At 37.7% G+C, this 14,720-nt stretch overlaps 1 long non-coding RNA gene across 1 annotated transcript in view; it reads right to left on the bottom strand.

Moving 5' to 3' along the window:
- Positions 1 to 14,720, bottom strand: part of LOC145518736 (uncharacterized) — a 208,489-nt gene that overhangs the window by 12,937 nt on the left and 180,832 nt on the right. The window contains exon 5 of the long non-coding RNA XR_014063237.1: positions 1,616 to 1,779. This is a non-coding gene — a long non-coding RNA (uncharacterized LOC145518736). The remainder of the gene's footprint in view (positions 1 to 1,615; positions 1,780 to 14,720) is intronic.

The raw sequence follows: 14,720 nt of genomic DNA, 5'->3' as shown, positions 1-14,720 counted from the left end.
AGTCTCTCTCTTTTCTTGACTGCTTAAATTTCGTTCATAAAATGAAAATGAGTTCAGCAGCCATCCCTGGATTTTTGTAGTGCGAGTTGTCCCAGTTAGTGAGGTGATCAGGATGAGATTTGTGACTCTGAGGACTGGTATTTCAATTCCAAATGAATGAAGCCTGATTCAAATAAATCTTTGTTATTTCCTACCCACTGAACTCAACTCAATTACATTCAGTGACTATGTACTAAGCAACAACTGAGTGTCCAGTTCTGTGGGAAACAACAGTGGAGGGACACGATGACCCCTCTCAAGGAGGCCCCTCTACCATGTGTGGGGGGAGGGGAGACTCAGGGGGGTTAAAGAGCTCATGAGAATAAAATAAAACCCAGCTGATACCACCTACTAAACTTCACAGGATCTAGCTTATTCATCAATACATACTTTCCTTCTCTGACAGACTCACATATTCAGTGAATATGAAGGTGCTTCAGGGTACCACTCCCCACCCTCAAAGCACCACTAATTTAATGGGCACCAGTGTGTAATATGGACAAATAACATAGGGAAAGAAACTGTGCTGGCAGTTGCAAAAGGGCATTTCAAGGAGGAGATGAAGTTGACGTAGGATAGAACCTGAATTACGAGGAACATTTATATTGTCTTTTAGGAAAGTATTTTGGGGCAGAGTCTGGTGAGGTTCTAACCAAGAATGAATAATCAGCTACTCTATTGTTACTGGTTACAGGTATTTATAAAGACATCCTTGTGTGCCTTCTCTGAGATAATAATCTAAAAATAGCAAGGCATAGTTTACTATCCACATAGTGGCAATCAAAAGTGGTGAGAAAGAATTAAAATTGAAAAAGCAATCTCAAATCCCTTTGATGTACAAAAATATCTTCCTCTAGTAAAAGTAGAAGCTACTCTATCACATTGAGGTGAGAATGTATCCCTAAGGCATCCAAAAACATATGCCTTAAGAGAAATACTTAATCCTGTTGACAACAGAAACTCTGTTTCACTGTCAAAGGAGAGGAGGATGTTTTGCATGCTTTCCCTCATCTTGCATGCACGGCAACATACTCTTTTCTATCCTTAATCTAAATCTTCATTAAAACTTAGTTCTACAAGTGCTCTGAAAGTTCCAAAAAGCAGACTGAAAATAGGAAAAGAAAGCACAGTAAGAAACATATGGACATTTCCCCAAATATAATATTTATAATGCAATTATATACAAAATATAATATTTGCAGTCTGTGCATAGTCTCTACAATTTTGGTTTAGATAGTAAGCTGGTAAAACTGGCAGCCTTGGCCTACCCTAAGACCATGGATTCCCATTTTTATCTAGCCATTAGTGAGACTGACTTCATTTTTAATGGTCTGCTTTCAAAGATTAGTAATTAAATTACAGAAACATATGGCTCACTGAGAGGCACTGCCATGTATATAATGTTACACATGTAGCTTCAGTTAGGGTTCTGGTTCATTACAAATATTAGACGTTATTTTAACATAAGTATTAGTCAACTTTGCTATAGTAAGAAACAACTTCAAACCTCAGTGGTTCAGAACAAAAACACTTATTTCTGGTTTTTCTTATGAGTTAGACTGGCTCTACTTCATACCTTTTCTGGTTGAAGAAGTGGCTCTTATTTGAGATATGCCTTCTTGTGGCACCAGGAAAAGCCCCAGAAATAGCAGAAACATGAGATCCCTCTTGAAACTTCCACCTGGGTCTGGCGTTCTGGCGCTTCTCACATTCCAATAGCCCAGCAAATTATTCGGCCAACTGACAATAAGGTAAGAAAGTCAATGCTGCCGACAAGAAGACTTTTTATGGTAATAAACTGATATGTTTATTTATGCTTAACAGGGAAGGGATCAAAAAGATGGATCACTGTATATATGTACATGGTGATTCATCAATTTTTAAAAATTCCAAAATGTATTATTATTGATTTTTGTTACAGTTAACTGGAAAACTATTATATCACCTCTTGGATAAATGAATAGGCTGTGTGTTTAAAGTATGATAGAGGAAATGAAAGAGAATAGAGAGAAATTAAGAAATATATATATATATATATATATATATATAAAACCCTTGTGTCGTAGACCTGCAACGTGACTCACCAAAGTTATCTTTAATGATAATTTAATACTTTACCTTTTTTGTGTTTTGCAGTTATCAAAGGCTTGATAATTAGATTTTCTTGATGTTAGTCACCAGAAACAAGAGAAAAACTCTCCATAGTGAAGTTTAAAGCTTTCAAAGTTGCTAGTGTTCTAGTCATTTTATGTTGAAAAGAAAGTCATTTCAATATAGTCTTTAAGCACTTAATAAATGCTTGGGTTTGTATGAGCAAATACATACAAACCTCCCAATCTCCATATTTCATGGGCTTTTTCCTCTTACGGCTATTCACGGACAATTTAGATTTGCAAGTTTTAACCATTTAACTTCCTGAGAAAGGAAATTGGAACAACAAAAGCAAATGTGTCCCCAACTCACGTATGGAAGTAGTTATTTCAGGTTAATTATTATCAAGAACTGTGCAAGCCTAAGAATGCGATTAAACATTAGCCTGTGAGATATTTAACAGTGGGGTTCTACAATAAAAACAGAATATTGTTCTTTCTAGGTTTTTTTCTAAACGGTCCCAAACTACACATGCGAATGAAGCTAATGTCTAAATAATTAAATGATAATGTCATTATTATTCAGTGTAGGAATACACTTGAGAATCAAATTGAATCAGTTTTTTTTTCCCCCTTGTGGCACAATAACAATTCTTGTTCAGCCTTACCTAATATATTCCTTGGTTAAAAGAAAAGTCAGTCTGTATACTCATTGGCTTCTAGGAAAGAGAAGGAAGCCTATGTAATTGAAGGAACAGAGCAGTGAGGGGAACAAAAAGCAATAGCCCTGGGCTAAATGTGAATTAGGCTAAGAACAGCACCTCTGTACCTTGGTCCTAAACTCCTTTCTCATTTTCACCCTTTAGGCATCCAATGCCCCCCACCCCTCCCCACTGCACCTCACTCCCTAAATCTGGTCAGCTCAGGAGAACATCAGTGAGCTTCCTGTCTCAGAAGTATCTGTGTTTTCACTCAGCCTCCACTCTGCATTGAAAAGCTCCATTCCCTTTAACACTCATAAAACATTGTCGGGTTTAGTTCAAAGCACATTCCATGTATAAACTCATGTGATGTTTGCAACTCTGAGATAGATACTCTTATTACTCCTCTTTTATAAATGAGGAAACTGAGTTACCGAGCTGATGCATGACTCTCCCAAAGGTAAACCCAAGCATTCTGACCTGAGAGCCCGTATCCTTACTATTGGAGCTACAGGGGGAGGGAGATTCTTACACCCCTAAATGTGCTTCCAAATGCTTCCATTATGATTTGGTCAAACAATTTATAAATGTCATCTTGCAGCAGTAAAACCCACAGAAAGATATGATGGATTTCTCTAACAGAATCCATGAACACCCACCGGGAGAACATTGTCCAGACAAGGCATAGGGAAAGGAGTTTAGGAAGAAGTCATTACACACTCTCTGTCCAAGGACCCTTGAGTCTCTCTAATTTGTCATCCCATGGGCTGATACTAAACAGATTATTTGGCCAGGTTCTCCTATGCTTATCTATTAGTTTTGTTTCATTTGCTTTGATATCAAATTCCCATCCATGACAGTGAAATAAGGCAAATCTTGAAAGGTCCTGTTATGTATTATGATGCCTTTCTTATTTGCTGGTACCAAGACTAGTTATGGTAGGAAAACAGAATAGATGCATAGGTTTAAGGCTTAGGATTTTAAAATAAGGAAGTCCAACTAAAAATTTTACTACAAAAATTGGAGAAAAAAGCTTTTGGAATCTGTTTAAAAATAAATGTAAGCTTGTTAATAAAATACATACAAGATATGCTCAGTCATGTCTGACTCTTTGTGACACCATGGACTATATAGCCCACCAGGCTGCTCCATCCATGGAATTTTCCAGGCAAGAATACTGGAGTGAGTAGTCATTCCCTTCTCCAGGGAATTTTCCTGACCCAGGGGTCAAACCTGGATCTCCTGCATTGCAGGGCAGATTCTTTTCCATCTGAGCCACCAGGGAAGCCCTAAGATATGTATATAAAATACCAATCAAAAGATTGAAGTTTCTAGAATATTGTGAGTTCAGTTATTAAGGTCACCTTGGTCTCCTCCTCCAAAGAAACAACAAAAATCTTATAACAAAAAGAAATCATGTATTTTAGTCATAAAACAAAAGGATGACCCTGTAAAGCAACTATACTCCAATTTAAAAGAATAAAAAGCAAACAAATAAAAATTTTTTAAAGGATGAAGAAGAAATAAAAGAGGCTTATCAATAGCTATTTTAAAAAATATATCAGATATAAAAAAATGAAAATAAAAAATAAAATAACTAAAATTTAAAATTCAAAAATGGCTTTAGACATAACTGAAGAAAGAATGAGGCAACTGGAAGATAAGGCAAAATTAATTTATGAAATGTGGGAGAGAGGGCGAATTGGAAAAGAAGTTAGACATGGAATAAAGCTGTCTGACATACATGTAATTGGCAACACAGAAGGATATGAGAAACATCATGTGGCAGAGGCAGTATCTGAGGAGACAATGGAGAGAGTTCCAGACAGAAAATAGAGGCCAGTCTGTGGATTCAGGAAGCACGGGTTATCTGCATAAAATAAAATAAACCTACACCTACACACACTTTAAAACTGCAAAACACAAAAAATTCAAAGACTAAGTATTAAAGTAATTAACAACAACCAAAAAAAAGAACGAAAAATCCCACAGATTGCTTTTAAAGGGATGACAGGCTGTCCACTGTCTTTAAATGGTAAATGGTTATAGAAGTCAGTGAAAGGACAGACTTAGTGTGCTTAAAGAAATAACTGTCAACCTTGAATCCTACACCTACCAAAAATATTTTTTAAGAATGAGAAAGACTTAAAGATGATATTTTCAGATACCTCTGCCCCCTCCAAAATGACAGACCATCAACTGCAACCCATGGTAAAGGAAATTCTAAAGGATAGAAGAATATAGCAGAAGAAAATAACAGAAGTAAGCTTAAGAAGCTGTGATAACAAATAAATAGCAAAGATGGAGAAATATATGGGGGTAATTCTAAATAAATACTAAATGGAACAATAATAATGTCTTAGAGTTTTAAAATGCCAACCCAGAAGTAAAATTCATGACAATACTAACCTAAGAAGAAAGAACAATATAGAGAGATATAAGAGCAAGAGAAATATGTTTTTCTCAAAATTATTATTTTTTAAGGCAGGAGAAATTAGAATATGCTTGTAAGATACAGAAGAGGAAGTAATCAGTGGAAACGAAAATATAAAAGTTGCAGAAGACAAAAGAGATAAATGATGAAGCAAGGTAAAGGAGTCAAGAGGATCCAGGACAAAGGTGAAATGATTGTTTTTGAGTAAAAGCACAGACACATCATTTCCTAAAAAGAGGGAAAGAGAAAATCAATAGATGTGGTTTTTAATATCCATTGGATTCCCATAAAGCACATGAAATTCTCACCTGGGAGCTTTGATTTTTTTTTTTTTTCCCCTATGAATGGAAGGTGACGTCATCCTCTGGGAGGCAGTTAAATCCTGCAGAACGTAATAAAAACGTGGAATAGCTATTGCTATGAATGGAAGAGTTGGGACATAGCAAAGAATCATTGAGAACTGAGGACTCACTTGATTCTGGAAATGTAAAATTGTAGCACTGGGTCACCAAAGCCACAGGCGATGATGTTTCCTCAGAGATTCTTGCTCACTCTACAGACTAGGAGTCAATGCAGGGCTATAGATTTCTCTTGAAAGACAAAGAGAAAAAGGACAAAGAGGGAAAGAATTGAGGTACAGATGTCTCCGCCAATCAATCACTTAAAGTGACAAAATCAAGAAAATCTGATATAATGGAAGGGATTTCACACATCATATGACTGAAGGGATTTCCCAATTTCTCCTCACCTTCTTGATAATGTACAAGATTTCCCTTAACATCCAGTATAAGAAATTAAAAGCTTAAAATTAAAATTCTTAAAAAAGAAAATACATTGTTGAAATATTCATTGCTGAAATAATTACCAAGAACAAATCATGGATTCATTATCTCCTTGTGAGTGAAAGCTTTACAGATTTTGCTGTCCCACGGATTGTAGGTTCAGTTCCCAAATGTAACACATGAGTGCTAAAAGACATGCTAAGACATGCCTTAACCTATCTCAGTATTAATTCCTTCATGTATATATAACATGAGTGTTAAAAATGTATCTTATTGAACGTACATGAATAGCACAGGTAAGATAGACAATGACGAAGACATAAATACTCAACAAACAGTATCCAGTAGGTCTTAGTGTCTCTTGTTTTGACAAAGGGAATAACTCAAAAAGGAGAAACACAACACCCAAAAATGTGAGGCAGCCACCAAGAAAGAGAAATAATACAAGTTGAAGACAGACTTCACTCGAGCCACAGTTGTAGCCTGGGGCCAAACCTGTTTGCTATCTGCTGTTAAAGGTGAAAGAAAAATATGGGGTATAGAATGTGTATTGCAACTATGAACGAGATAACCTAAAAGGGTCAATTTTTGTGGAGCCTTATGACACAGGACAACTCTGGTTCATCTGCTTTCTACATATTCCTGATTTTAGCACAACTTCATTAAAAAGGCACTGCATTTCCACACATTCTCTTCAGTGCATCAGTGATGTCTTTAAAAATATGCTGAGCTCTTGTGTATCTTACTGTTGGACAATGTATTTTAATTACTGCTGCTTTTGAGGCAGCACAAAATGGCTCCTAAATTCACAAAATGTTTTCTCACCTAAGTGTCCTTGAAAAGCCCTGAAACCCACACCTCAATAAGAGTTTTCCACAGAGTGGAAGGAAGCTGCCCTTCTTCTTCTTTTTTTTTTAAGACAGAGAACCAAAGCATAACCTTGAGACCACCCCCCCAAGTAAGAGATAGAAAATGTCAGGGACTGTTGAGCACTCAGCAAATTTCCATAGTGTATCAGTGAGAAGTTATTTAGCACAGGTGTTTAATTATGATGCATTAGGGAAATGGGTAGTGCTCAATGGCCCTCAAACACGAACCTCCACCTGTGCAGAGGTCTAGCATTGGTTCATGGAGTGATAACATTGAGGGAAGCAACTGTGCTCCGATCCTGCTCAAGGGTCTTTCTTTTCTTGGTTGGTGCAACCAAGTTCACTGCCAGGAAGCCATGGGTTTTCCCCACATGAGCAGGTCCATCATGCAAGTTTATAATCTGCATCTGGGTTATCTCTCCAGGAATTAGCCTCTTCTGAAAGCAAGTGAAAAATCAGAATAATTCAACATGCCTTGCAGAGAAAAATCTCTCGAGGTACCTTCCCAGAACTCTGATTTTAGGATAAGCACAGGAAACCAATGCCTTGGCCATATGACCAGGCAAGGTCACTGTGATTCACCCTCAAAATATAGCCAGTTACCTTCAGCTAGTCTGGGTACCATTCTATAGTCAGGACTATTATGAGGCACTTTTATTGAGCACTGTCCCCAGTACTTTCTATGCATTATCTCGATTAAATCCCAGAAAGTAGGTACTATCATGATCATTATTTTAGAGATGAAAAAACTGATGTTAAGGATTATTAAAGTTATTATTACCTTGCTATGAGTTATAACCAAAGTCAATAGTTATGCTTTTATATGGGTTATCTGACTTTCCAAGACCCTGCAGAGTCATGCACAAAACTCTAAAGCCTAAAAGGGGGTTGGGTTAAAACATAATATAGTCAAAGTTTGTCTCCTGCATTCTTATGCCTACCACCCACCCAGGACACCTCAGCAATTGTTTCTTTATCTTTCAGACAGTTCCCTTCTCCTGTCCTTAATCTCCCTTCTCAAAGCACTCTCTGTAGCCACTCCAGTGATAAAGAATCTGCCTGCCAATGCAGGAGACATGGGTTCGACCCTTGGGTCAGGAAGCTCCCCTGGAGAAGGAAATGGCAACCCACTCCAATATTCTTGCCTGGGAAATCCCATGGATGGAGGAGCCTGGTGGGCTACAGTCCATGGAGTCACAAAACAGACATGACTTAGCGACTAAACAACAACAACGACCCTCTTAGGATCAGGGAAGCAGGTCTAATAAGTGAGTTTCAAGCAAAGCTATTCATTTTAGTGTGACATTAATGTTGTGTGGTCCTCTCTTTTAAGGATTCGTCAGTTAGAGACAGTGTGTATGAACTAGTAGAATAAAATAAGCAGCAAAATGATAGGGCAAAACATTAATCTTCTTGTTTTCAGAAAAGCTGAGTTCCCCTACAGACTGTGAGCTGCTAGAGAAACAAGATTATGTATAATAACTTGTTCATTAGCTCAGGGCCACGTGCCTAGCAGAAACCCTATATATACTTGTTGAACTGAATAGAACGGAAAGCATAGGCTTCACTACTTACTTTGGTATTATATAACCTTAAACAAGTCACTCTGTAGATCTCAGTTTCCTTACTTGTATGATGGGAGAGTTAGACCAGATCAGTGGTCTTCAGATGTCTTTCTTTCCCATGGAAACTCATGTTCAAATGAAATGAGTGCTAAGGACTGAATATTTGTGTTTCTCCAAAATTGGTTTGTTGAAACCCAATGCCCAAACAATAGGATTAGCAGTAGAGAATTTGAGAGGTGCTTAGGTCATGAGGGTGGAGCTCTCGGGAATGGGATTAGTATCCTTATAAGAACCCCAGAGAGCTAGCTTGCTGCTTACATCATACAAGGTTACAGCAAAATGACAGGCCTTACCAGGCACTAAATCTACTAGCACCATGATCTTGGACTTCACAGTCTCTGGAACCATGAGAAATATATATTTGTTGCTATAAAGCCACCTAGATTATAGCATTTTGTTATAGCAGCCTTAGTATAAACAAACTAAACAGATAAAAGTAAAGCAGTTTTGACTGAAAACATGGGCTCTCCCCTTCTCTTCTCTAAACAGGAGCAGAGTGTAGAAACCATTACTATTGAAAGTGAAAGTGTTAGTCGTTCAGTCTTGTCCGACTCTTTGTGACCACATGGACTGTAGCCCACCAGGCTCCTCTGTCTATGGAATTCTCCAGGCAAGAATACTGGAGTGGCAGTAACTAAGTATTATGGTGCTAAATGTTTATTAACTCTGTGCTTTGAATACCTAAAGGGAAACTACGTTTTAATATAGCTTTTTTTTTTACCAAATCAATTTAATTTTATTTTGATTTCCTGGACTATAGGCTTCAATAAATACTACTTAAGAGTTTTATCACTTAGCAGCTGGATAACCTTGGGAAGCTTTTTAACTTTTCTGAACCTCAGATGCCTCATCCTGAAAATGGGAATAGTTAATGAGGATACATAGATATAAGGGCTATAGGGGCCTATCTACTATCTTGCACAGAGTAGATGCATATATAATGATCCTATGGGAGTGAAGAGCCTTTGGGCCACAGTATAGGATTTCCACATTGCACACCAAGACAGACCAGGGGTGTGTCTGGCCCTGTAATAAACCTGGAGGTGAATTCCTAGTGCTGGGAGGATGGGGTTCCATTTCCAATGGCTACTAGTGGTCATGAGAGCTTATTTCGAAGGAACACAGTACGCTTGGATGTGGTAGCTGTAAAAACAATCAAACACAAATTTACTATTTTCTTTCTAATTCATTTTTCCCCAGCCATAATAAAGTTTAACTTCAGTGAAATTAATTACATCAGTTAAGACTCCCAGCTTTGGTCATTAGGATTTTTAAAACCTATAAAAACCAAATATTTATTTAAAGTTAACTAGTTAGATTTCTTCCTCTCCAGGATATGTATCACACTGAATATTAAGAAAGTTCATTATCACACAGTACTTCAAGATGATCATGAACTATTGAAAATTATTACTTAAGAGTAATACCCACTATTGATTTCATACCACTACTAATCAGCAGTGAGATACCTGAAAAAGCTCTGACTCAATTTGAGAATATCATAACATTTTTTGAATAGCAGCTACACTGTCAAAATTCAGCAAGCTGAATAGTTAAATGTATTCTATTACATTAATATTTTAATTTTAAAAGAAATATCACAAATATTCAAAATGATTACACGCTAGAAATCAAGACTTGATATTTTTACGTAGGGTAATGCCCCATGTAAGGTGTGAGCATTTGCCAGCAGATCTTAATGGAGGCATCTAACCATCTTCTTTATCTTTAGGGATTGAAAGAATGTAAGATTTGGTACTGGGGTCAGTGACATGCTGAAACATTTGAATTCTCCCATTTGATGAAGCATCAGTTCTTTTCCCCCCTTAAATTCTTTTATGTGACTGACAGTTTCATCCATTTTCTTCCTGAGGCTACTATTGAAATTCCTTTGTACTTGTGGAAGCAAGTTTGCTGGTTCAAGAATTTTGTTTTACCTGTGCCTCCAAGACTTGTCAACGGCAAATTAGGACAAGGAATTCTAATTTATGTTTCAAAGGCCTCGGTAGTAGTGAGAAGTATTTTTATTTACCCCTCCCCCCCTAAAAAAAAGTGTCAAGTCAAGATGATGAACCACACTACACTACTGTACAATTATTAGAAAATTCCAGGAGGAGTTGTGAAATATGAGAAGCAAGAGCAAGTGGGGATAATGCCAGCTAATCCTAATATAGACCCTAAAGAGTTCAGAGCAGCAGCTGTGTATACACAGACACACAGCTCCACATAAACACCAGTAATAGTTAAAGAGTTAAAACCATCTCTAAACTTTCTATTATTATATAATAAACCTAATCCAAATACTAGTCAAGACATTAACACATACAGTTACTTAATCCTTACTGTTTTGTTGACATGTTATAATGACTATTTTCAAGCATGCAGAAAAGTTGAATGAACTCTGCAGTGAATGTTTGTACATACAGCACTTAGAATCTATAAATAATGTTTTTCTGTATTCATACATCCACCAATTTATCCATTCATCCATCTTATTTTATGAAGCATTTCAACTCAGTACCTCTACATCTCAGAGTGGTTTTTATTTCTCTTTCATTTGGTGCTTTCCTAGCCACTAAATGATCTCATTGGTACTTTTAGCCCTTTTGTGAAGACACATTTTTTTCAGTACCAATCTGTTCACTTGAATGAAGATGTTTCACTTACAGGATCATTCTACTGGCAATATTACACAGAACATGAGAAGTGAGGGTGAAGAGGAAGAGATTTCCATCTCAGGTTCCATCCAGCACAGTGCATAAAATGTAATCTAATCACTCTGAGGTAAATCCAGCTGCTTTTATGATCATGATTTGCCTTAGACATTTCACATTTAAATTCAATGAAATTCAAGACTGACCGATCACCCCTCTCCTTAGGTGACACTAAGGAGCTGAGGCATTGGTGCAGAGAGGTGGGTGGACCTACTTCTCAATCTTGATCAGTATCTCGCCTGTGATGGAATCATCTTATCTCTGCCCTCACTATTTGAGACATAGCTGGGGGCTTAACCAGTCCCGAGAGGGTTGTCTACATCCTCTACTGTGGGAAAAAGCCCCGTGTGCCCATGGATACTTTTCTTAACTAATCTTCCTTTACACTTGGCAAGGAGCAGGGAATGAGGCACAAGAAACCCTGCATACGCTCCCATCCCCCTCGGCGGCTTCAGGAAGCTTAGCAGTTGTTCTTTGATCTCCTCACACCTAGACCGACCACACTGCCATTTCGACTCTCTGGCATCAAGCCCATGGTGGCATAGGATAGTCCTCTGCTTTTTTTGGCCTCACCTGCTGGGAGAGGCACAGTACATTTAATCTCAGATCTTCAAATTAAAAAAAATGAAAAAGTATCCTTCCCCCTCACCATACATACAGAATTTTCACACTTCACCTAATACTCTTATTTCCTTTCCAAAATTTCTAGCCCGTCCATTCCAGCCCAGAGGTTTTTATATTCACTCCCTGTGCCAGATAAAACAGGATAGCTAAGTATTCTTCCACAACTATCGCTTAATCTAAGATCCAGTCCTGCAGAGATCAGAAGCTCAGCATTATCTCACTTTGTTTCCTTTTGCATCTCAGCTATGACCTCCATTTTTACGATGCATGGAGGGCAAAGCATAATTAGAACATAGGAAAGGCAGTAGGGTTTCAGATTTAAAAGAACAAAAAACAAACAAAAACCATCACTTAATACTTCTTTTCACATCTCCACTGGGTGGGTCACTCTGTTGTCTAAACCCTTGGTTCTTAACCAGAGGAGATCATGACCCCCAGGGGACATTTAACAATGTCTGGAGACATTGTTGGTTTTCATCCAAAATGCTGGAGGAGGTGGATGCTATCGGCATTTGGTGACTAGAGCCACGGGATGCTGCTAAACAACCTACATTGCACAGGACAGCCTCCACAAGGAACTTTCCAACCTAAAATGTTGAACAGTGCCAAGGCTGAGGAACACTGGTCCAGACTGCTTCTAAAACTAAGGGGTACAAACATTCTGCTAGAAAATGGAGAAGATCTGAAAATATAATGTAAGCCATGATAACTATAGTTGACAACATTGCATTGTAATTGAAATGAGCTGAGGGTAGAACTTAAATGTTCTTATTTTTGTTTTAAAGGATAAATAAGGGGGAGGTGGATGTGTAAATCAGCAAGAAGTGGGGAATCCTTTTACAATGTATATGTATATTGAATCACCACAATGCACACTTTAAATATCTTACAATTTGAAATATCAATTATACCTCTTGAAATATCAATTATACCTCAATAAAGTTGAAAGAAATACATAAGTAAATAAAACTATGTTTCAGGGAATCCAAGAATTCTGTGGAAGGGTTATCTTAGAAGCTGAGGGAAAGGTGAGCGGCCACCTCCCACCTCCACATTATTCAGAGAATTTCATTTTGCCTTCAAACTTCCACATAAGAGATTATTTGCAAGGGAAAAGGAAGGGTTGTACAGCTACATTTTAAAATAGATGACAGTGCAAAGTTTTCCTAGTTTCTTTCACAGATCGTATTTTTTTTTTAAATGAGAAAGGGGATTGAAATAGTATTTTGCCAATTCATAATATTAGTAACATTTTAAAAGGCTCACATTCATTTTATCACTACTTCATAAGAGAAATAATTCTTTCCTAATGAAAAGGCAGAAAAATCTATAATTTCAAAATAAAGGACAGTAATTTGAATTAAAATATTTTAGCCTCAAAGAAAACTGAAATGTTGCCTATATTCTTCTGATTTTGCAGCAAATCAGTAAAAACCAGTGAAAACAGACCTGCCTCCAATGCCCAACTCAGGGGAACCTCAACTAAAGAATTCTTCAACTCAGGGATTCAATGAAATCTATTCTAACCTTTCTGCTTTTTCCTCAAAGTACCGTCCCTTTAGTCCAAAGGCAAAGATTCCTGCCTAAAATAAGAGTACAGAGTGTCGACATTGACTAGAACTTCTCAAACAAGCTTCAGCCGTTTGCATCCTGCTCTGGAGCCCTGTCCAATTCTGCCTGTTTCACAAATTGCATTACAGGGTAGTAGACAACTACTTCATGGGAAATCACAATCTTTTTGTTCAAAATGGATAGTTGTCTATACCCCCGTCTCCCTTCCTTCATCTCCAATTCAAATTCCCAAGAATTAGCACCATTACAACTCGCAGCTGGGACTAGCATAATAACCTAAGGCATGAGATTGATGAGCAAGTCAGTAAAAGAAGACACAAGAGGGAAGAGAGATGATGTTGTATCTGAATTTGTGACACAGACCAAACTGATGGAAAGTCTGATGGAAAACTCATCATGTGTATATTCTCAAGCCATGAAACAACAGACCTAGATATTTTCAAGCATTGTTCTTTCCCATCATATTCCCACCAGTAATGACTGCCAAGGGCTCATAATCAGTGGAGGTGGTGAAATTTCCTGTGGGACAAGTATAGTCTACAAAAACCAGCTCTGCGCATTCTACCACCCAAGGCATTCTGCTCCATGTACACCAAGAATGAGAGGACAGGTGGGAATCATCAGCTTCGATGATTTCTTATTTTATTTTTTTTGCTACATTTGCTTATCTAGGAAATAAATGTTATTTAGTAACATTTACTTATCTAGGGAATCAGTCCTGAATATTCATTGGAAAGACTAATGCTGAAGCTGAAACTCCAATACTTTGGCCACCTTATGTGAGGAACTGACTCACCAGAAAAGACCCTGATGCTGGGAAAGATTGAAGGTGGGAGGAGAAGGGGACAACAGAGGATGAGATGGTTGGATGGCATCACTGATCCGATGGACATGAATTTGAGTAAGCTCCGGGAGTTGGTGATGGACAGGGAAGCCTGGCGTGCTGCAGTCCATGGGGTCACAAAGAGTCAGACACGACTGAGCAACTGAACTGAACTGAACTTATCTAGAGAAGTCTCATTTGTAAATACTTAGACCATTTCATTTCCTCCCTATTAACACCAGCTTCATTCTCACCCTCATCCTCTACTATGAATGTTATGAAAATAATTTGATCAATGAACAGCTCTTAGAAAACAAACACCATTTCCCCTGGAAGGATCTCAGTGATGTCATCATATTTAACACTATTAAAATAACTTACATCATTATTATCCAATTCTAATGAATCACCTTCAAGAACATGTATGTAGATTACAAAAGTCTCACA

Source organism: Giraffa tippelskirchi, chromosome 8, assembly GCF_054371585.1.
Source record: "Giraffa tippelskirchi isolate mGirTip1 chromosome 8, T2T-mGirTip1v1.2.pri, whole genome shotgun sequence".
Classification (NCBI taxonomy): Eukaryota; Metazoa; Chordata; class Mammalia; order Artiodactyla; family Giraffidae; genus Giraffa; species Giraffa tippelskirchi.
The sequence above is the reverse complement of the archived record's forward strand: the minus strand, read 5'-3'. Positions and strand labels throughout refer to the sequence as shown.